Raw genomic sequence first — 24253 nt, 5'->3', positions numbered from 1 at the left:
AGCTAAGAATACCCAGCTAGCTACAAAATACAAGCATTAACTTAATCCAAGATGCAAAAATATATACATTATGACAGAAGAAACACTAAAAAGCAAGACAGTATAAATCCACCTAAAAGTATTAATGCATCAGAAATGACCTTCAGTGAGAACGAGTTAGAGAAAATGCCTAAGAAATATTTCAAAAGAATGATTGTAAATTTGTTCAAAGAAGTCAAAGAACAAATCAAAGGAATCAAAGAGGAAATCAAAGGAATCAAAGAGGAAATCAAAGAAGATGCAGGACACCAATTTCATGAAATAAAGAAGGCAATACAAGATATAAATAAGGAGATAGAAATAATAAAGAAAAACTAGGCAGAATTACTAGCAATGAAGAACACAGTTAAGGATATAAAAAACTCTGTAGAAAATCTCACCAGTAGAATGAATGAAGGAGAGGACAGAATATCTAAGCTAGAAGACCAGGTGGAAGATCTAATGTAGTCCAACAAAGAGAGAGACAAACTTATAGAAAAGTATGAATGGGAATTTCAAGATATTCGGGACACTATGAAAAGATTAAATATAAGAATTCAGGGCATTGTAGAAGGAGAAGAATTGCACTCCCAAGGCATAGTAGGCGTCTTCAACAAAATCATAGAAGAAAACTCCCCAAATAGGGAAAGAGGTGCCAATGCAGATACAGGAAGCCTTTAGAACCCTAGCCAGACAAAACCTGGAATGAACCTCTCCTTGCCATATTATAATCAAACTACCAAACACACAAACCAAAGAAAAAATATTGAAAGCAGATAGAGAGAAAAACCAAGTTACCTACAAAGGCAAACCCATCAGGATTACAGCAGATTATTCAACACAAACTTTAAAAGCCAAAAGGGCTTGGAGTGATGTATTCCCAGTTCTGAAAGATAACAACTGTCAACCAAGGTTACTTTATCCTGCAAAGCTATCCACTCAAATAGATGGAGAAATAAGGACATTCCATGATAAAAGCAGGTTAAAGGAGTATTTGAAGACAAAACCAGCTCTACAGAAAATACTTGATAGAATCCTCCATGCTGAAGAAAAGGAAAAGCACACATATAAGGCATCTGGAAAAAACAAGCCATGCTCAAATACTAGTTAACACAAGAGAGCAAAGGTAGAACCAGAACCACAAAAAAAAAAAAAAAAGGCAAACATAAATACACACCTTCCAATAATATCTATGGCCTCAATGCCCCAACAAAAAGATATAGGTTTGCAGACTGGGTTAAAAAGCAGGATCCTACAATTTGTTGTCTCCAAGTAACTCACCTTTCTACAAAGGATAGACATTATCTTAGGGTGAAAGGTTGGAAGACGGTGTTTCAAGCAAATGGGCCTAGAAAGCAAGCAGGGGTTGCTATCCTAATGTCTGACAAGGTAGACTTCAGTCCAACATTAGTCAAGAAAGATAAGGAAGGTCACTTTATATTGATTAAGGGCACACTCCAACAGGAGGACATTACAATCCTAAACATATATGCACCTAACATGGGGGCTCCCAAATTCATCAAACAAACACTATTAGAACTAAGGTCACAGATAACACCAAACACAGTGGTGGTGGGTGACTTTAACACCCCACTCTCATCAACTGACAGGTCATCCCGGGAAAAAATAAACAGAGAGGCATCTGGACTAAATGAGGTCATAGAAGGAATGGTCCTAACAGATATATACAGTACATTTCATCCAAATGCTGCAGAGTATACATTCTTTTCAGCAGCACATGCAACATTCTCTAAAATAGACCATATATTAGGACACAAAGCAAATCTTAACAAATTCAGGAAAATTGAAATAATTCCTTGCATTTTATCTGACCACAATGGAATTAAACTACAAATCAGTAGCAAGAAAGGCTATAGAGCATACACAAAATCATGGAAACTAAACAATACACCACTAAAAGATGAATGGGTCAATGAAGAAATCAAAAAGGAAATCAAAAAATTTATAGAGTCAAATGATAATGAGAACACAACATACCAAAATCTCTGGGACACAATGAAGGCAGTTCTAAGAGGTAAATTTATAGCCTATATTAAGAAATTAGAAAGGCCTGGCATGGTGGCGCATGCCTTTAATCCCAGAATTCAGGAGGCAGAGGTAGGAGGATCACCATGAGTTTGAGGCCACCCTGAGACTACATAGTTAGTTCCAGGTTAGCCTGGACCAGAGTGAGACCCTACCTCTAAAAAGCAAAAAAAGAAGAAGAAGAAGAAATTAGAAAGGTCTTAAGTAAACGATCTAATGCTTTACCTTAAAGCCTTGGAAAAAGAAGAACAAGGCAAACCAAAAAACAGTAGACAGGAAGAAATAATAGAGATTAGGGCAGAAATTAATGAAATAGAAACAAAAAAAATCCAAAGAATTAATGAAACAAAGAGTTGGTTCTTCAAAAGGATAAACAAGATTGATAAACCCTTAGCAAATCTGACCAAAAGAAATAGAGAAGGAACACAGATTAATAAAATCAGAGATGAAAAAGGTAACATCACAACAGATTCCAGAGAAATCCAAAAAATCATAGGGACATACTATAAAAGTATATACTCCACAAAGTATGAAAATCTGAAAGAAATGGATGATTTCCTTGATTTATATGACCTACCTAAATTGAATCAACATGAGATTAATCACATAAATAGACCTATAACAAGCATGGAGATCCGAACAGTTATCAATAATCTCCCAACTAAAAAAAGCCCAGGCCCAGATGGATTTACTGCTGAATTTTATCAGACCTTCAAGGAAGAGCTAACACCATTGCTTCTTAAGCTTTTCCAGGAAATAGAAATAGAAGGGATTCTACCAAACTGCTTCTATGACCCAGCTTCACCCTGATACCAAACCAGGCAAAGATAGAACAAAAAAAGAAAATTACAGACCAATCTCCCTCATGACCATAGATGTAAAACTTCTCAACAAAATATTGGCAAACAGAATACAAGAATATATTAAAAAGATCATTCATCCTGACCAAGTAGACTTTATTGCAGAGATGCAGGGATGGTTCAATATACGCAAATCTATAAATGTTTATATAAATTATATAAATGGGTTGAAGGACAAAAATCATATGATCATCTCATTAGACGCAGAGAAAGCGTTCGACAAAACCAACATCCCTACATGATAAAAGTCCTACAGAGACTGGGAATAAAAGGAACATATCTCAATATAATAAAATCTATTTATGATAAGCCTACAGCCAACATAGTACTAAATGGGGAAAAACTGGAAGCTTTTCAACTAAAATCAGGAACAAGACAAGGGTGTCCACTGTCCCCACTTTTATTTAATATAGTTTTGGAAGTCTTAGCCATAGCAATAAGGCAAGACACACATAAAAGGGATACAAACAGGAAAGGAAGAACTCAAGTTATCATCATTTGCAGATGACATGATTCTATACATAAAGGACCCCAAAGACTCTACTAGCAAACTGTTAGAGCTGATCAAAACCTACAGCCATGTATCAGGATACAAAATAAATACACAGAAATCAGTAGCCTTCATATATGCTAACAACAAACACACAGAGGATGAAATCAGAGAATCACTCCCATTCACAATTACATCCAAAAAAAATAAAGTACCTTGGAATAAACCTAACCAAGGAAGTAAAGAATCTCTACAATGAGAACTTGAAAACACTCAAGCGAGAAATTGTAGAAGACACTAGAAAATGGAGAAACATCCCTTGTTCCTGGAAGGGAAGAATCAATATTGTGAAAATGGCAATATTTCCAAAAGCAATCTACACATTTAATGCAATCCCTTTCAAAATTCCAAAGGCATTCTTCATGGAAATAGAAAAAAACAATCCAAAAATTCATTCAGAATCACATAAAACCTCGAATATCTAAAATAATACTGAGCAACAAAGATAAGGCTAGTGGTATCACCATACCTGATTTTAACCTATACTACAGAGCCATAGTAACAAAAACAACATGGTACTGGCACAAAAACAGTTGTAGAACAGTGGAACAGAATAGAGGACCCAGATGTAAGTCCTGGTAGCTATAGCCACCTGATATTTGATAAAAATGCCAAAAATATTCATTGGAGAAAAGACAGCCTCTTCAGCAAATGGTGTTGGGAAAACTGGATATATTTCTGTAGAAGGATGAAAACAGATTCTTCTCTCTCTCCATGCACAAAAATTAAGTACAAGTGGATTAAAGACCTTAACATCAGACCTGAAACTCTGAAACTGCTAGAGGAATAAGTAGGAGAAACCCTTCAACATATTGGTCTTGGCAAAGACTTTCTGAATACAACCCAATTGCTCAGGCAATAAAACCACAGATTAATCACTGCGACCTCATGAAATTATAAAGATTTTGCACTGCAAAGGACACAGTGAAGAAAGCAAAGAGGCAACCTACAGAATGGGAAAAAATCTTCACCAGCTATATATCTGATAGAGGATTAATATCTAGGATATACAAAGTACTCAAAAAGTTAAATAATAAGGAATCAATCAAGCCAATCAAAAAAATGGGCTATGGAGCTAAATAGAGCATTTTCAAAGGAAGAAATATGAATGACATATAAGCACCTAAAAAAGTGTCCTACATCACTAGTCATCAGGGAAATGCACATTAAAACTGCATTGAGATTCCATCTCACTCCTGTCAGATTGGCTGTCATCATGAAAACAAATGATCATAAATGTAGGCGGAGATGTGGAAAAAGAGGAACTCTTCTACACTGCCGGTGGGAATGCAATCTGGTCCAGCCATTGTGTAAATCAGTGTGGAGGTTCCTAAAACAGCTAAATATTGATCTACCATATGACCCAGCTATAGCACTCCTAGGAATATACCCTAAGGACTCATCTCATTTCCTTAGAAGTACGTGCTCAACCATGTTTATTGCTGCTCAATTTATAATAGCGGGGAAATGGAACCAGCCTAGATGTCCCTCAACTGATGAGTGGATAATGAAGATGTGGCACATTTATACAATGGAGTTCTACTCAGCGGTAAAGAAAAATGAAGTTATGAAATTTTCAGAAAAATGGATGGATCCGGAAAGGATTATACTAAGTGAGGTAACCCAGACCCAGAAAGCCAAGCACCACATGTTCTCCCTCATATGTGGATCCTAGCTACAGATGATTGGGCTTCTGTGTGCAAAGGAAAATACTTAGTAGCAGAGGCCAGTTCATTAAAAAGGAGATATAAAGGGAAGAGAAAGGAAGGGAGGAGGGTACTTAATAGATTGGTTTTGTATATATGTAATTACGATGATTGAGATGGGGAGGTAATATGATAGAGAATGGAATTTCAAAGGGGAAAATGTTGGGGGGGGAATTACCATGGGAATTTTTATAATCATGGAAAATGTTAATAAAAATTTTAAAAATGAAATAAAGAAAAAAAAGAAGGAAAAAAATATTCATATAATGCTTATGTCAGGATAAGGGTGGGAGGAGAGCAATTGCCAAGGGAAGGCTTAACCAAAACTCGTGTCATATGAAAAAGCCTTATGTAAAACTAGCTAATTGAAAAAGAGTTTGAGCAGAAGTACCCTGTATGTGTAGCCAGCGCTTCACTCAAAAGCAATAGGTTACAGGAAAATCCTAGTGCCAGGGGCAGGATACCTCTCAGTGAAATGTTAGGTAGGTCCCTAGGGCCCCCAAATTAGTACAGGCTATTGTCACTGCTCTTGGTTGTCCATCAGAATCATTGTTATACACTGTTATTGCATATTCCACTTGCTTTGGGTACAGAACAATGAGAAATCAGGCTGGAACTGAGTTGGAACCTTCCTCCCTGTTGACTAGCTAAATAGGAATGTAAGATACTATACAGGCTGCTGGGGCAGAAAAGTCATTATCAAGCTTACCCAGTGGTACATTTAGCAAGCTACACAACCAATGAGCCAGGGAAGATGTTCCCGCTGGTACAGTAGTGTGACTGTTCTAGGGGTAACTAACTGCAACCTGATTGGATCTGAGGTCTGTTCCATAGGAGGGAATTCCTGCCTGATGCTGAAAGCCTGTATGCAGGGAAGTCATAGTCTCTAGGCGGGAAGCTGTTATTTGGCTAAATGGATATGTTGTGTCCATTAAATTGTCTCTATATAAATATGTTTATGTCCATAGATTAGTGCTGCACTGCTCTCACTTTCATTAGAGAAACTTCATTTTGCAGTTGGCAATGACTCCTGAAGAGAGTCAAAACTTGTCAAAGTGCTGACACGATATAATTGTGATGTGCCCAGCACTCAGTGAAATATTGGTATCAAGTCTTCTCCAAGTCTCAGGGAATAGTGTGGGAAAGGTGACAGAAAGAGTGTAACAGCTGCAAAATACAGTCTTCCAGACATACATGGCTGTTGGATTCATGACCTCACAGTACTGAGCCCACCAACACTATTGTGCATGTTGGCGAAGGCATGAGGCCCCACCCCTCCCTGAGACGTCATCAGTGGTTAGCACTAGTTGGGAGAAGAGAATTGCCATGTTTGGATCACATGTCCCCTGTGAACATATGTGTTTTGGATGCTTGCCCCCAAGCTGATGCCAATTTGAGAGTTGGAGCCTGTTTAAAGGAGGTGTGTTGCTGAGGGTGAGCTTTGGGGAGTTATAGCCAGCTCCCCTTTGCTGGAGATTGGCTCTCTCTCTTGCTGCTGTTTCCACCTGCTGTGGGAGAGTTGATGTCCAGCCTCTACTCATGCCATCTTTTCCCTGCCATCATGAAGCTGCCTCTCAAGACTCTGGGCCAAAATAAAAACTTTCCCCCCATCGGCTGCTTTTGGTCAGGTGCTTGATTCCATCAATGAGAAGGTAACTATAGCAGAAATACATTTTTTTTTTCCAGTGGTGTAGTCACTGGTGATGTAAATAACCTTCCACCCCTATTCATGCAGGCCACCTTAATTAGATGCCATGAATGACACATACAAGAAAAAAAAAATGCATCAATGTAGAAGAGGGACTAGTTGGGAAATAGGAGGGGTTCAGTAGAAGAGAAGGTAATTGGAGGAGATTGTAATCAAAATACATTATATACACATATAAAGTGGTCAATAAGATAATTTTAAAGAAGAAAGTAGAAGGGCCACCCATAGAATAGGGTGAAATATTTGCAAATATTATATCTGAAAAGGAATTTGTCTCCAGAATATATAATAAGCTCCTACAACTCAACATCTGTAACCTAAACATCTAAGGAAATGTGAAGAAACCCACAAAGTTGCTGAAAGAGGAAAAAAGAAAGATACCATGTTATTCAATGGAGCAAACAGATTCTTATATAGCTGAATGTCAATTGCAATCATATTATTTTTTGTTTTTATTTTTTAGTTTTTCGAAGTAGAGTCTCACTCTAGCCCAGAGGGACTTGGAATTCACTGTAGTCTCAGGGTGGCCTCCAACTCATGGCGATCCTCCTACCTCTGCCTCCTGAGTGCTGGGATTAAAGGCACGCACCACCATGCCTGGCTGGTCATATTATTATTGTTGTTGTTTTAAACAAAATGCAATTTATTTATAAAATTTCTTACTTAAATCAGAAACCAAAGCCAAGAATCCACAAATCAAGAAAGAATTCAGACTCCACTAACAATTTAGACAAAGGAATACCCAGGAAAGCTCATGATTATTTGGCTAGAAAGATCCTTCTGGATCCTCAGATAACACAAGGACAGTCATTTAACCAGAGAGCTCTCTACAGATAGCACGGTGACACTTACGGGCTCAGCTGACTCACGTGCCTGGCTGGAGTGCTGCTCCTTGTCTGCCTTTCTCAGATACTTCACTTTTCTTGATGTCTTTCTTGACTTCTCTTTTCTCCACCTTGGATAGTTTTCTATTTTTCTCCCTCACTGTTGACTTCTTCCTCTTTTTCTCCACTGTCAACAGCATTTTGATCTTTCTCTTCTCCACTCACAGCTTCGTTCGCTCCTTCTTTGTCCTAAACATTGGCAGAAACTGCGTTGTTGTAGCCTTCACGGTTCCGGGCTATTTCAATTGCTAAAAATTGAATCCTGGGGGCAAAGATAGTGTTTTCCTCAGTATAGCCCTGGGAACAATCCAGTCGCAGCAAAGTACCATAGTTGAAGTCTTCTACACCCCCTTCAAACTTCAAACAGAATGGCCTCCACTTCTCTTTAGCTGATTCAGAGTCGAGTTCTTCCAGGTCCAATACATCTACCTTGAGGTTCCCAAAATTCTCCCGGAACTCAGAGTAAATTTGGTCATCTACTCTGGTGAGTTTCAGAAACTGTGGATCAACTGATGAAATAAATTTGTAATAGACTTCAGCATGCTGCATTGCTTGCACAGCCCAAGCCATCTCACTATGAGGATTGTTGCCGTAGGACTCTGCTGGAAGAGAAAGAGCACGGGCCACCGGATACCAGCTCCCCAGAAACCCGCTCAGCCACTCTGCTGGCAGCTTCCATGTTGCAGCGAGAATAGCAGAGAAAGTGTGGCTTTAACCTCCCGGAAGTGATTTTTTTTTCGTGTGTGTGTGTGTGTGTGTGTGTGTGTGAAAGAGAGAGAGAGAGAGAGAAGGCGCGAGCAAGCACCGCGCAACCTGGTCATATTATTTTTAAAATAATTATTGTGTTTGAAAAAATAAGTGGCTGTATCAATGGTCAATAGCTATATCTGAAGCTATACAAACCTAAGACCTATAGTGGAGACGTAGAAGTAAGACAGACAGTCCCACAAAACAGGCTCTGTTATATATGAGAATGTAACCAGGTGTGGTGGCATATGCCTTTGGTCCCAGCACTCTGGAGGCAGAGGTAGAAGGATCATCATGAGTTGAAAGCTACCCTGAGACTACAGAGTGAATTCCAGGTCAGCCTGGGCTAGAGCCAGCCCCTACCTCAAAACAACAACAACAAATCCCTCCATATATGAGAATACAATCTGTGATGACTGACACATAAAAAGGAAATAAGAGGGCTGGAGGGGTGTTTCAGCGGTTAAGCCATTTGCAAAGCCAAAGAACGCAGGTTCGATTACCCAGGACCCACATTAGCCAGATGCACAAGGGGGCACACACGTCTGGAGTTCGTTTACCATGGCTGGAGGCCCTGGGGTGCCCATTCTCTCTCTCTCTCTCTCTCTCTCTCTCTCTCTCTCTCTCTCTCTCTCTCTCTCTCTCTCTCTCCCCCTCATCCCCTCCATCCCTCTCCCTCTTTCTCTGTCAAATAAATAAATAAATGAAATGAAATTTTAAAAAATTTTAAAAAGGAAATAAGAAAAGATTCAATAAATTTGTGAGAGAACATAGAATTTGAGGAAAACTCAATGTAGACCCTCACCTCACACATTTTTTGAGAGAGGCTTTTTGTGACTCAGGCTGGCCACAAACTCACAATCCTCTTGCCTCATCCTCCTGAAGGCTGGGATTAGAAGCATGTACCTTCACACCCAAATGTACATGGTAAGATCCTAACACACTTTGGTTACAAGACCTAAAGAAATCAAGCTAGGATTTAACTGGAAGCTTCCTCCTGCTGGGATCTCCAAGAGTGGGAGAGGGGAAAGAAAAGGTAATAGAGGGAGGAGGGAGGTGAATATGATTAAAGAACATTATATAAATGAATGAAAATGTCATCAGGAAACTTTATATATATGTAATAACCCATGAAAGGAAATAGAAAAAAAAATATTTTGACAAAAATAAAAGTAGGGCTGGATAGATGGCTTAGCAATTACAGCACTTGCCTGCAAAGCCAAAGGACACAAGTTCAACTCACCAGTACCCACATAAGGCCAGATGTACAAGGTGGCACATGCATCTGGAGTTCATTTGCAGTGACTAAAGGCCATGGTGCTCCAATTCTCTCTATCTGCCTCTTTGTGTCATACACACCACACACACACACACACCCAGAGGCAAATATTGAATTTTTTTGTTTGTTTTTTGAGGTAAGGTCTCACTCTAGCTCAGGCTGACCTGGAATTCACTATGTAGCCTCAGGGTAGCCTCAAACTTGTGGTGATCCTCCTACCTCTGCCTGCAGAGTGCTGGGATTAAAGGAATGTACCACCATGCCCAGCCCAATATTGAATTTTTACCAAAGGAGACAACCTATCATAAAATGGATTAAATAATGTGGATAAATCTTTAAACTCAAATTTTAAATCTAAGTGTAAATTCTAATAAAAAATGACAAAAAGACGAGGCAACATTTGCCAGAGATGCCACTGATGAATAATGGTGATTGTACTTTATTGTGTACTTGCTACTTTTCTTCTGTAAGTTTAGGATTACTTTACTTTTTGTTTTTAGAGACAGCAAGCAAGCAAGAGAGAGAGAGAGAAAGAGAAAGAAGAGAGGGGATAGAGAATTGGAGCGCCAGGGCCTCAACCACTGAAATTGAATTCCAGACACTTGTGCCATCTAGTGAGCATGTGTGACCTTGGACTTGCCTCACCTTAGTGCTTCTGGCTTAACATGCGATCTGGAGAGTAGGACATGGTTCCTTAAGCTTTGCAGGCAAGTGCCTTAACCTCTAAGCCACCACTCCAGCCCTAGGATTACTTTAAAATAGAAAATGTTTATAGCTGGGTGTGGTGGTGACACACTGTAATCCCAGCTTTGGGGAGGTGAAAGCAGAAGGATCAGTTCAAGGTTAGCCTCATCTATATAAGACTTAAGCTCAGTCTGGGTTACACAAGACCCTATCTCACAAAACTAAATAAACAAAGAAACTAAAATGTTTATGAATGTCCCTTGTATCTGAAGAATTCTTACAACTTGATAAGACAGCACAAATACCTCATTAGATAATGAAAAAAAAAAAAAAGAAAATGAACAGAAAGTTTACAAACACACAGAAGGCCAGTCATGGACATGGCAGAAATATTCAGTGTTAGGAACAAAGGATTGCAAATTAGAAGAATTAGAACAAAACTTCAACTTATAGTGAGCAAATTAGCAGAAATTTTTATCTTTGCTTTTATTGATGATGCAACGGTCAATGAAGCAGGCACTGAAAGCACTTAGTGTGTCTCACAGCACTTATGGGAGTGTCAATTCTGATAAGAAGTGAGCCATCTGTATCCAGAGTCTTGTGATCCTAGAATAGTAATACTTCTGGGAATCAACATAAAGGGAAAAAAACCTGAAAAAATAAATACATGGCCCTATGCACAAAGATGTTCACTAAGCATTTTTCACACTGACCACTTGGATGCAAGCATCAAGCTGGGTAGAGGATCATTAGATAGGTCATTCAATATGAAGTAGCCATTGAGATGGTGTTTACAAAAGAGTTTCAAAGTAACCGAAAGAGCTAAATAATGAAAGCAAGATGCAGAATTGTTTATACAAAAGCATATTCATAAAAATGAAGATAGATTGGCTAAATGGGGGGTTATACCCATTAAAATCTCCCTAAATTAATAATGCTTATCCAATGTAACCTAGGCTGCCTTCACTCTCCACTGGAGAATATGCTTTTCTTTTTTAGAAGATAGTGAGATCCCAGAAGATAAACTATCCTTCGTATCTCAGTCAAGCCCCAGTGGAAACCACAGAGGAAGTGGGGAGACAAGCAAGAATGCCGCTTCCATGGTGAGCCTGACAAGCAGCACCAGGGTGAAGGAGACAGACCCTGAGGACACTAAATACCTAACCAAAGCAGAGATCCAGAGCTCATCACTGAAGTAGACTTAAAACATAAAACACACCCACAAAGGCTCAGGGAATTTTGCGGAAGATGGGGTGGAAAGATTGTAAGAGCCACAGGTTAGGACATCATGCCCAGAAACATTGCCTCCCCCCAATGCTTGACCCCTGCTCCCACTACAGGTAACACACAACCCCATGGGGAATACCTGCAACTAACAGCTCATAGAAGCCCTGAAATTATACAAAAAAAGGGGGGAGGCTGGGGAGGTGGCTCAGTGGGTAAAGCTCTTGTTGAGCCAGCATGAGAACTGGAGTTCAGATCCCCAGCACCCAACTAAATGCCCACAGGCTTGGAAGTTCACCTGCAATCCCAGAGCTAGGGTGGTGGGAACAGGACCAACAGCCAGCTGGACTAGCTGAGTCAACGAGCTCTGGGTTCAAGTGAGCAACCCTGCCCTCAATGAATAAAGAGGAGAGTGATTGAGGAAAACACTTTATGTCAACCTCTGGCCCTCCCATGCACAAGCACCCATATGTACAATTGTCTGCACACACATGAGCTCACTCACATACAAACACACACACACACACAAACCACATACACATGAAGAAAAACCTACCCAAACTTGTACTATTTAGTACAGAATGCAGAATTCTGCAAATTTATTTGATGTGCAAAGTTTTTCTTTTTTTAAAAATTTTTTTGGTTTATTTTTATTTATTTAATTGAGAGCGACAGGCACAGAGAGAAAGACAGATAGAGGGAGAGAGAGAATGGGCGCGCCAGGGCTTCCAGCCGCTGCAGACGAATTCCAGATGTGTGCGCCCCCGTGTGCATCTGGCTAACGTGGGTCCTGGGGAATTGAGCCTCGAACCGGGGTCCTTAGGCTTCACAGGCAAGTGCTTAACCGCTAAGCCATCTCTCCAGCCCCCAAAGTTTTTCTTTTTACACATGATAACTGCCATCTTTCCCTGGAACTAGCAAGTCATAGGAGAACTTGGGGAAAACATGACTCCCTACTGTATGAAGATTTAACATTGGCCCCAAGGGGTCACAGACAATAATCCTTAAACCACCTTTTAAAATAAGCATCCAATACATAAACATAAGGGGCTATTTTCTGTCTACATACATATAATTAAAATGCATAATTGCTGGGTTTTTTGACACATGATAACAAGGCACTTCTTGGCAAGAATATTTTATTGTTGCCCTAGATTGAAATTTATTTACACAGCTCAATGAGACCCATTTCATTTCTGTTTTCTTGATGGGCTCACAAGCTTACAAGGGTGAGAATAGTTCCCAAATGTCAAGGAAGGAGCAAGGCGGCTTTCCTGAGCTCTACAGAGGGTTATTCTTCAGCCTAGAAGACCTTAGGAAGAGTGGCTTGAGTCTGTCACCTCCCATGGGGTTTCTCCAGTGATGGATTCCTTGGTTCCATCTCAGTTCCTGCAGTTCCCATAGCTGCGGTCCATTCAATTTAGCAGTATTCAGCTGCTGAACGCTGAAATTAAAATGTAGTTTTGAAATTTAATCCATAGAAAAAGTGATCTAACTCAGAAGCAATGAACAGTAAGATGTCATAAAAAGATATAAGCTTGAGGTAGAAAGCAGAAAGGAGATACATTTCTCTGAAGAATAAAAAGTAGAAAATGTGTTGTGTATGCATTTTAACAATTTGTGGTGTTCCTCTTTTTAAGATAGTTTTCTGTTTTACAGAAAGATCTCAAGTTCTTTCTTTTCAACAAGGTTCATCCATGAGGAAGATCATCATTATTCTTTGTCTTCACAGACTACATCTATATTGTCATCTCAGAGCAATGTATGATTACTGGTTAAATGGAAACAATCAAATATAAGTGAACATTATTTTCATAATTAGTAAACAAAATTCCTTTTAAAAGGGAAAAAACTCCACACCTGTTCATTTAACTGCACATCTGATTTCTAGAAAATAGAGAATTTAATGCCCTGAATATGTAAAAGAAACAAGTGACAATGACAAATAAAATGCCATTTGACCAGGCTCTTGTTTGAGTTCCTTGGGTCATAGCCAGTATAATCACTAAAACTATTTGTTTGTAGGTCTGTATGACTTTCTTACAGTAGAAAAGTTCTTGAGGATAAAACTTAGGACATTGGGCTTGGGTGTCCAAATGCCAATCCCAGCAGCTAGCACACAGAAGGAAGTGAATGGGATTTGTGAAATGAAGATCTAAACATTTGGTGACATTTTTTAAACTAGCATGAACTACCAAAAATGTTCAATATTGTCAGCACTCTGAATTATATGTTTTTGTCATTATTCATCCTGAGTACTGATGACACTATGCAAGAATATGGGGAAAGGCCTGAGAAGTCGTGAGTGATGCTTCAGTATGGTACATGTGGTGTGTGTGTGTATGAGAGAGAAAGAGAGAAAGAAGAAGGAAGTGAAGAAGGAGAGAGGAGGTCATTCCCTTGGCTGACAGAGGAGATCAAATTTCTGACTCTCATTTCTTTGCAAGTCTTACCTAAGCTCCTTATTTTTGAGTCAACAGAGATATCCATGACATTTTTTTTTCACAACCCATTGAATCTGATAAAAATGGAAATAAAGGAATGGGAAGTCATTTGAAAGCAACACCTTTTGATAAGCTTTTGGAATGACCTAATGGAGTGACTAGAAGGATAGTTAATGTATCCATCATCAAGAAATATTAGATGAGTACCTCCTTGGAGTCTACAATATGCCAGATGTTTGCTACAGGAAATAACCTGGGGTATAATTGACACTGGGCTATATATCTTGCAGGACTCATGAATTACTTGAGGAGATGGTAAGATATCTGGGACAAAATACCTCACAGAAAGTAGGACTCCAGCAGCAATTTTAAATCATGCCTCCATATATCATTGCTGCTCTAGAAACAGCACCAACACGGTCTTCTGTCAAAAATGAGTAATAGTAGCCCAAGTTTTTCTTTGTTCATGTATAAACTAGTAAAAGAGGAAGAAATGATTATTAAAGTTCTCTCAATCTCTATCTTAGAAATCTTCATTAAGCCCCTGGTGTTAAGTGCTATTTCTATGATGAAGAAAAGATACATCTGAAACAAACATGTAGAAAAATTAGTAAAGTGCTAAGCACTTAATATCCTAGCCTCTTATTTGAAAAATACCCCAGATTATATTATATTTTATACTGAAACACACAGCCATAATTCCTTCTGTAAAAGTTGTCCCTGATTTGTAAGCTGTATTAAATGTATCAATATGGGCTGGAGAGATGGCTAAGCAGTTAAGGCATTTGCCTGCAAACCCAAAGGACTCAGGTTCAATTCCCCAGAACCTATGTAAGCCAAGTACACAAGATGGCTCATGCATCTGAAGCTTGTTTGAAGCAGCTGGAACCCCTGGCTTGCCCATTCTCTTTCTCTTTCTCATAAATAAATAAAATAAATATATCAATATTTTATAGTGTTCCAACCAGATGGGCGTAATAGCCAGTACTTTACTACTGAAATAAATGTGGAAACAACCAAGTATCTAAGCAACTGTTACACAAAACGAGCAACCAGTTTTAATAACTTTTGTCTACTTCTGCCCCAATGTTCCATAAGGGCTGTGTGGCAGCTGCAGTGGCAAACAAAGCTCAGATAATGAAGTCCACCAATGAGAAGAATAGCATTACACTAGAAATGCTTTCTTCATCTATGTGGCGTTTGAAATAGGTCTTGACGTATTAATCAAATTCAGGAAAAAAATGTTTTAGAAATACAAAATGTCCCAATAGTATTCTTAACATTAATTTCTTTCTTTCTCTCTCTCTCTTTTTCACTCACTTTCTCTCTCTCTCTGTGTGTGTGTGTGTGTGTGTGTGTGTGTGTGTGTGTGTGTGTGTAAAAGAATGGGTGTGCCTGAGCCAGAGCCTCTTCTCTTGCTGCTGCAAACAAATGCCAGACACTTGCACCACTTTTTATGTTAGTGGCTTGGTTATTGAGCTTGGACTGGCAGGCTTTGAAAGTAAGCACCTTGAACTACTGAACCATCTTCCCAGTCCCCAGTAATAATTTTTATGGCATCTAGTGGTAATGGGTATGTATGCAACCATATTTTCAAATAACCTTAATTTTTCAGGTTAAGGTTGTGCACATATTATGTAAAATATTTTAAATACTAAAACATATATAAAGGAAAAATAACCCTGCTACTTCTATGTACTATAGCATTAACATTTTGGTACATTTTATTCTGTAGATTTATTAAAAATCTAGATTTATTAAAATCCATCTACACAAGTTTTTGGTTTGTTTTATGCTTTCTGAGACAGGGTCTTGCTATGTAGCCCAGGCTTATTTTAAACTCACTTTGTGCTGGACTGGAACTCATGATCCCCTGCCTCAGCCTCCTGGGTGCTGGAATAATAAGGGTTTGTGACTGCACCTGATCAACCTTATAACCATGTTTTTTAGTTAAAATGTGAATTGAATTTTTTTTTATTCATAAAAAATTGTGTGTATGGTATCTTTAATTTCTTTTTTCTATTTGAAAGTTGGGTCTTCCTAGGTAGCCCAGGCTGAGACCTAAATTCAGGTTCCTCCTGTCACAGCCTCCTGAGTACTGGGATTAGAGATGAATACCACCACATCCAATTTTGTAAATCAATTCTGTATAGCAATCTACAGACCAATTCACTTATAGTTACATGTCGGTTAATTTTGACTGTCAACTTGATTGATTAAGAAAGGCCTAGGGCTTTAGTGAGATACACCTTTAGGCCTTTCCTATGGTGATGATTCTTGAGAGAATGTACTGAAGAGGACAGACCCACCCTGATGCTGGTGGCTCCCCATCATGGACTCTAGGCCCAGATCGATTTACAGAGGAGAAAAGATTAAGCCAAATAAGCACTAGGATTCACCTCTTTGCTTCCTGACTATGGACACAAAGAGATCACGTGCCTCATACTCACACTATCACATCTTCCCTGTGGTGATGAACTGCACCCCGTCTCACTGACAGTCAACATCTGTCTTTCCTCCCTCAAGTTGTTTTGTGCCAGGCATTCAGTCACAGCAATGAGAAAAATCACTAATACATAGTAAAAGTTTAAGTTTCCAAATTTTCATGATTCTAGGCCTAAGATAAATGGGAAGATTAATACACACTATAAGTTTTAAGTTTCCAACTTTCTACTTTTCTAAGCCCAAGATGAATAGGAAAATAAATATACACTAGAAGTTTAAGTTTCTAACTTTTCACTATCCTAAGCTCAATATGAACAGGAAATTTGATGTTTTTGATCTCCTCTACATTTTCCTTTCTTGTGGTATCAATGTCTTGCTTTGTCTGTTCCCAGTCAGCCATGTGGCTTACATAGGACTGATCCAGTTACAGAACTGGGAACTGACAGGCTGAAGCTAGTCAGTGCTTCTAGCCATAAGTTGGTTTGGTATGAGCATAAAACCACTTTTCTATATATGTAAGTAGAAGGACAGATTAGTGGGGGTAAAAAGGCCTAAGTGAGGTCAGGGGAAGAGATTGAGTAAAGGGAAGGTGAAGGGAGGGCTAATCAAAATCTAAGAGGATATAAATAAGTCATATGGAAACCTACTCTTTTGGACAATGGAACACTCAGGAGCCATAGATTGTTACCAGAAGATTTTCAGTGTCAGGAATGGATACCTTCCAGTGAGTTGTTGGCCAGGGAGGTCCCTGATGCCCCCAAAACATTATAGGCCATTGCCAAGGCCCTTGGTTTCCCACCAGGAATAGATGGTAAGGCCCTATTGCTGAAGACTCCACATACTTGGGCTGCATGGTCACTAAGAAATCCTGCTGGAACTGAGCTGATAACCTCCTCCATTTAGACCAGCTGACAGAAAGCTAGAAAAAGCTATGCTGAATGCAGTTCAATAGGAGAGAGAGAAATCACCAGTGAAGATACTCAACAGTGGATACTACCTTATATTTGGCCAGCCAGGCCAAATGAGCCAATGGGTGCAATAGTGGCACGTCTGTTATAGGGAAACCAACTGCCCTCTAATTTGACTGGAGGCCCGCTCCATGGGAGAGAATACATCCCTGATACTGAAAACCTACAACAGAGATAGTCATGAGCCCTAGGGTTGTAACGTCTGCTGCTGTTTGGCTAAATGTATATACTATGCTCATCAAATTGATCAGTAAGCACTTCTCTTAATGTTCATACCCATATACTAAAGCTATTCTCACTTTTTCATTAGAGAACTTTCTTTTTTCAGATGGCAGTGACCTTGGGATGACTCAGAAGGTATCACAGTGCTGAGAAGAAGTGACAGAGGAGTGTTCAGCACTGAAATATCTCTATCACACCTTCCAAGGCTCAGGGTCCATTGCAAAGAGGAGGCAAAAAGAATGTAAGAGCCAAAGGAAGGGTAGGACTCCTTACAATGTCTCCTCCAGACACAAAATGGCTTGGATATCCATGACCTCATGGTGCCTGACACCACCTACACAAGACTATAATAGTAGGAGGAAAAGATGATGACATCAAAATAAAAGAGAGACTGATTGAGATGGGGAGGGGATATGATGGAGAGTGGAGTTTCAAAGGGGAAAGTGGGGGGGGGGAGAGGGGAGGGAATTACCACGGAATATTGTTTACAATCATGGAAGTTGTTAATTATTAAAAAAATAATTTAAAAAGCCAGTATGGGGCTAGAGATATGGCTCAGCAGTTACGGCACTTTTCTGCAAAGAGTAACAACCTGGGTTTCATTCCTTAGTATTCACATACAGCCAGATGGACAAAGTGGCACATGCATCTGGAGTTTGTTTGTGGTGGCTGGGGTCCCTACTGCACCCATTCTCTCTCTGTCTCTCTATCTCTCTCTGCTTGCAAATAAATAAATAAATAAATAAATAAATAAATAAATAAATAATAAATAAATGAGATGGAAAGACTGAGGACGGACTCAAGCATTGTTCTCTGACCTCCACACACTGGCTGTCACTCGTCCACAAATGCTCAGCGACACATGAACATGCACACACACACAAATGAATAATAAAATAATTTTTTTAAAAGCGAGTAAGTCCCCATAACATTCTTGACTCAGAAATGTCACTTTAGAAGCAGCTGTATTACATACAGCACCAGAAGATCTTCCAGCATGTCAGGTAAACAGGACAAAAATTCTGTTTGGAATCACTGACAAGCACACTGGTTGTAATTCAGTGAAAAAGAGGAAGTCTGACCTGTTTGGGGATTAGAAAAGAAAAGAAGGGAAACTTTTGTAGCTAGGACAGAATTTATAACTAGAAAAAAAAAAAGTGAAGAAGCTTGTGAAATAAGAATTGGAAAGTAAATGCAAATTTATTGGTTTAGGGTACATGTATTTCATAATTGTCTATTTCACCTGTACATTTTAAACTCTTTAACCAGGGCTGGAGAGATGGCTTAGTGGTTAAGCGCTTGCCTGTAAAGCATAAAGGACCCCGGTTCGAGGATCGATTGCCCAGGACCCACGTTAGCCAGATGCACAAGGGGGCGCATGCGTCTGGAGTTCGTTTGCAGTGGCTGGAAGCCCTGGTGCGCCCATTCCCTCTCTATCTGTCTCTTTCTCTCCCTCTCTGTCTGTCACTCTCAAATAAAGAAATAAAAATGACAAAAAATATTTTAAAAAATTCTTTAACCAAAAAGTCTATATTATAGATTAGACAGGTTGCCAGAGTAGCAAATATTTTCAAAACCAAAATGAAGAAAAACCCCATGACCAAAAGTTATTGTGTGTTTATCCTAAATACAACCCCAGATTTTAAGATCCAAACCCAAGGACTGAGAGAGAAAGAAGGTAACCACTGAAGACGTCAAAATCAAGGGAAGTATCTACTATTATCAGAAGAGGCATGTCCAATTTTAGTTGTCTACAACCATATCAAAACCTAAAAGATACCATCACACTCCTCTGGAGTTTGACCAAAGTTAGGGACTCCCAGAATTTCAAGCCCTTTGCTGACAAAAGGAAACCTATGTGAATAAAAATGTCATGGATCTCTGCCTTCTCAACAGTATGTTGACCACTAAGACATTCTTGTAGGTACAGGGCAGGCTGACGGAGTGTGAGCGCTCAGAGGGGGCACTTCAGAAACGAGTTAGCAATGAACCAAGGGGAGACATAACTGAGTCTGCCTGTAACACGAGGCTTTAAACTGGCATGTACAGACTGTATCTGCATGTGGCAGTAGATAAGGCTTTAATTTAGGCCCAAGCCACTTGGCCCAGTGTCAATATATTTTTACCTGCTACAATAGCTGGCAGGTTACTAGTACTTTAAACACTACCTTTAGAAACATGGAATAGCAGTTTTGACTTTTGTTAATGTCAGTAGATGGATACATGTGAAGTCCTTATAAGAGTATCTATAGTAAAATAAAAAATATCCCAATAAAATAGATCTAGATAAGACCAAAAGAATGGTAAGATATACATATCAGCCCCATCTAGTTCCACCCATTTCCTATGGAGATCTATAAGTAATGGTTTTGAGTTTCTTACTTGGTAAGACATAAAAGGTAATGAACACACTTAAGACACTGCAGAAGAATAAAGGACATATATCTACATTTTCATTAGAAGGAATATTTCCATATATGACCCTTTGGTAAATAATTGTCAATATGACCAACACATGATGTGTCTGTACAAAGTATATACTTAGGAAAAAATTCCAAAATTAAAAAAAAATAATTGTCAATACAGTGATGTCAGCTGAGCAGTTTTACAAGCTTTTGTAAATCTACAAACCCCTGAGATGTATGACGTGAGAGTATAGTATTCTTAAAGCAATGTTTCTGCTACTCATGCATCCAGAGACCCTGGCTTAGCAGTCACGTGAGACCACAAATAAAATAAAAGCAGAACAGTCCCAAGAAAGCAAACCAAATGGCACCAGAACACCCCCAAACCCAAAATCAAAACAACTACATAGAGAGAGAGAGAGAGAGAGAGAGAGAGAGAGAGAGAAGCAACTTAAGGATAGAAGAGTTTTTCATTCACAATTTAGGTCCCCAGGCAGCAGGAGTAGCAGCATGAGGCAGCTGGTTACATCGAGTCTGCAACAGATTGGCCGTATGTGGGTGGGGGTGGGGGAGAATTGGTTTGCCAGAGTCACCAGCCACTGCAATCAAAATCCAGACACACGCGCCCCCTTGTGCACATGTACGGCATTGTGTGCTTGTATCATTGTGTGTCTGGCTTACGTGGCACCAGGAGAATAGGACGTGAGTACTTAGGCTTCACAGGCAAGTACCTTAACAGCTAAGCCATCTCTTCAGCCCAGTTAAGTCATGTTTGTAACTCCTTCAGAAACACACCTAGAGTCTTGTCTCCTAGTTGATTTTTATATTTCTCAAGTGGTCAATTAGTAGTTATTGTCACAGCATAAAAATTAGTCTTTGGGCTGGAGAGATGGCTTAGCGGTTAAGCGCTTGCCTATGAAGCCTAAGGACCCCGGTTCGAGGCTCGGTTCCCCAGGTCCCACGTTAGCCAGATGCACAAGGGGGCGCACGCGTCTGGAGTTCGTTTGCAGAGGCTGGAAGCCCTGGCGCGCCCATTCTCTCTCTCCCTCTGTCTTTCTCTCTGTGTCTGTCGCTCTCAAACAAATAAATTAAAAAATTTAAAAAAAAAAATTAGTCTTTGACCAAGACCTATATCCTCTTATTTAATCCAAAATTCTAACAAGATTAGCTAGCTTCCTTCTTAAACTACAGTGTCCTCAAAGTAAGGAAGTATAAATCAATATTGAGAACTACTCTACAAGCCCCCAAAATGAGTTCACATGAAAGCAGAGGCAAGACCTAAAACCCAAAGGGCAGTCAGAGGAGACCTTAAATATCCTAAAAATTCTCCAGAATATTCCAGTCCTGACTCACGTTTCCCAGCCCTGGACCCCGAGCCTCCACTAAAGCAGCTCCTCACAGCCCACTCAGACACCTTTCAGGAACACAGTCGTGGTCCGCTGGCCCACTCCCAGCTGCACAAGCTTCAGTTCCCATCTAGCCGCATGAGATGGGCTCCTGTGAGCGTCAGACGCTGCCCCGGGCCCTTTCCTTCCCTCTACTTGGAAACACCTCACTTGTGACTCTCTTGGGCGACAGGAAGTGTCCTTGCCTTAGGAAGCCTAAAGGAGTCCCAGCGTCCAGATTCGATTCCCTTTCACCTTTGCCGTTGGAACCTCTCACAGCTGCTCTTAAGACTGGTGATTCAACTGTATTTCCCCAGTCAGTGTATGGTGAGATCTGTAGGAACAAAGACGTTATTTGCCTCCCATTTGTGCTGAATATTATTATTTTTTAATTAATAGGTAACATCACAGGACAAGAATGGGTATCTTTCTGGTGTATACATTTTACTAAAATATGTTCAGACCAGGCGAAGCTATTGTTTTCTTTATTAAAGCAAAGAAATTCATTATGGAGTAGAATGCGAAATTCATGTGAATGTTAAAACTAAACAGGACTTCCAGAATGCTTTAGGATACACCCCCAGATTTTTCTGGCTGTATTGTGCTTAAAATAATATGGAAATACTGTGTGGTGACAGATTCATCTCTCCAGGGATCGGATAACCAAGGTTTATCTTCATTTTTGTAGCTGACAATATGTGGAGAGGGATTTGCAAATTATAAGGCTTCCTGCGAATATAACACTATTTTTTTTTTAAATTGAGAAGCCTGTCCCGAAGAAGGTGAGAGATTGAGCTATTTCATTGCCGATTCCAGGTGGGGCTGGCGCCAGAACACAGGCCCCTCCAGAGCCCGTGCAGCCCGCCGCTTTCCATTAACGCAGAACACCTGCCCCCGGGGTCCCTGCGGCAGACGCCCCCATCCTCGCGAGAGAGATCTCGGAGCCATTATCTGGTAGTGGGTGGCCTGTGCCAAACTCGAAGTCACTTTTTTTTTTTTAAGTTCCGATCCGTCATAACCAAAAAGCGTGTGTCTGAAAAGCCGGGCGGAGCATTCCCCAAGCATCCCCATCCAGAACGCGCTCTGCGGCCGGGCGGGCGGGGACCGGGACTGGCAAGTTCCCCTCGCAGCGCTGGGAAACCCGACCGGCTTCGGCTTGCCGGGGCCCGAGCGGAGCCCGCGCGGCTCGCCCCCTGGCGGCGGCACGGCGGCAGTGCAGCGCGCGGGGAAGCGGGAAAGCCGGGGAGTCGCTGCCAGGAGCGGAGGGCGGCGCCGCCCGCCCGGGAGCGGGGCACGCGGCTGCCCGGCCCTGTGCGCTCCCGGGTCTCCACACGCCCCGGGGCTGGCCACGGCAGCGCGTCAGATGCCTGGGCCGCGAGGTGGGGTGGGTGGGTGTGCAGAACGGCCACGTTTCCCACCGCGGACGCGGGCGGCGGGCGGCGCTGCTGCGGCGCTGGCAGGCGGCCGGCGGGCGAGGCGGGGCCGCGCGTCGCGCGCGCACGCGGGTGGGCGTGGGCGGCCCCGGGGCGCTACTAGCACGCGGCGTGCGCGCGCTCCTCCGTCAGGCTCGGCCGGCCCCGCCGCGCGTCACGAGCGGGCGGGGAGCAGGGGGTGGGGCCGCGGCCCGAGCAGCCCGAGCGCAGGAGCTGGGCGAGGGCGGCTGCGGTCCCGGAGGTGGCGGCGGCGGCGGCGGCCGGGCGGCGGGGCGGCGGCGGCGGGAGAAGATGGTGGAGCCCGAGGCTGCGGCGGCGGCCGGAGCGCAGCTTTCGTCCCCGGCGTGGCACCGTCGCTGTCATTAGCGCCGCCTGCTCCCGCGGGCCCGCGGACCCAGCTGTCAGGCCAGGTACCGCCGCCCGCCGCGGGCTCCGGGCTGGGGGAGCGCGGGATGCTCGCGCGGAGCCCGGCTCTGCGTCGTGGGGGAAGATCCCGGGCGCGGGAGGCGCGGCGTGGAACAATAGTGGGCACGAGCAGGGGCAGCAGGCGACGTCCAGGGGGGCGATGATGCCAGGAGCCAGCCTGGCGGGGGGAAGGGTTGAGAGCAGAGGTGCCTGGTGTCCCGGTGCGCACCGAGGTATAGGGCTTTGGCCTGAAGACAGCCATGGCAGGAGTGCGTGTGAGTGAGAGTGAGTGTGTGTGTGAGTGTGTGTGTGAGTGTGTGTGCAGGGGATGGGGGTGGAGGACCCGAGGTGTTGCGGGATGGCATTTCCAGGAATCCCCGCTAGGATCCCTCATCGCCGGCTGACTCTCCTGGAGAAAGAATGTGATGAAGGTTGGGCAGGATGCACTTGGTGTGGGAAGTGTGGGTAGAGGCACTGGGGTAGGGACAGGTTTGTAAAAATCTCATGTGTAGGGTACGCGCGTGGTTGTATCCACGCTCCTCAAAACTACGCCCCGAGCCCGGAGGTCTGCTGCTGCTGGTGCTTCACTGGATGCCGCCACCGAGCTAACGCTGTGGGACAGTGTTTGTTGTTTTGACCCCGCAACTCTGAGTATCTGTTCTGCTGCTGCTGCGTGCGGATGGCTGGCTGGAGGGACTCTCACTTCCCCTTTCTCTGGTCTCGCAGCATGGGCACGGAGGAGTAGGCAGTGCTGCTCCGAGACACATGGCAGGGAGAGCACAGGATGGATACACCATCCTGGGACTGCCGGTGTCCCTGGTACTGAAGGAAGCTTCCTCC

The 24253-nt window shown here is 41.9% G+C and overlaps 1 protein-coding gene and 1 pseudogene across 1 annotated transcript in view; one reads left to right on the top strand and one right to left on the bottom strand.

Moving 5' to 3' along the window:
- Nucleotides 1-7816: 7816 nt before the first annotated feature.
- LOC101616386 lies at nucleotides 7817-8481 on the bottom strand (annotated as a pseudogene).
- Nucleotides 8482-23322: 14841 nt separating this feature from the next.
- The window catches only part of Apba1 (amyloid beta precursor protein binding family A member 1), a 239414-nt gene continuing 238483 nt past the window's right edge, over nucleotides 23323-24253 (top strand). The window contains exon 1 of the mRNA XM_004653145.2: nucleotides 23323-23418. The gene's annotated coding sequence lies outside the window, so the exon portion shown is untranslated. The remainder of the gene's footprint in view (nucleotides 23419-24253) is intronic.

This window comes from Jaculus jaculus, chromosome 1, assembly GCF_020740685.1.
Source record: "Jaculus jaculus isolate mJacJac1 chromosome 1, mJacJac1.mat.Y.cur, whole genome shotgun sequence".
NCBI classification, from domain to species: Eukaryota; Metazoa; Chordata; class Mammalia; order Rodentia; family Dipodidae; genus Jaculus; species Jaculus jaculus.
This window is presented reverse-complemented; position numbering and strand designations above follow the sequence as displayed.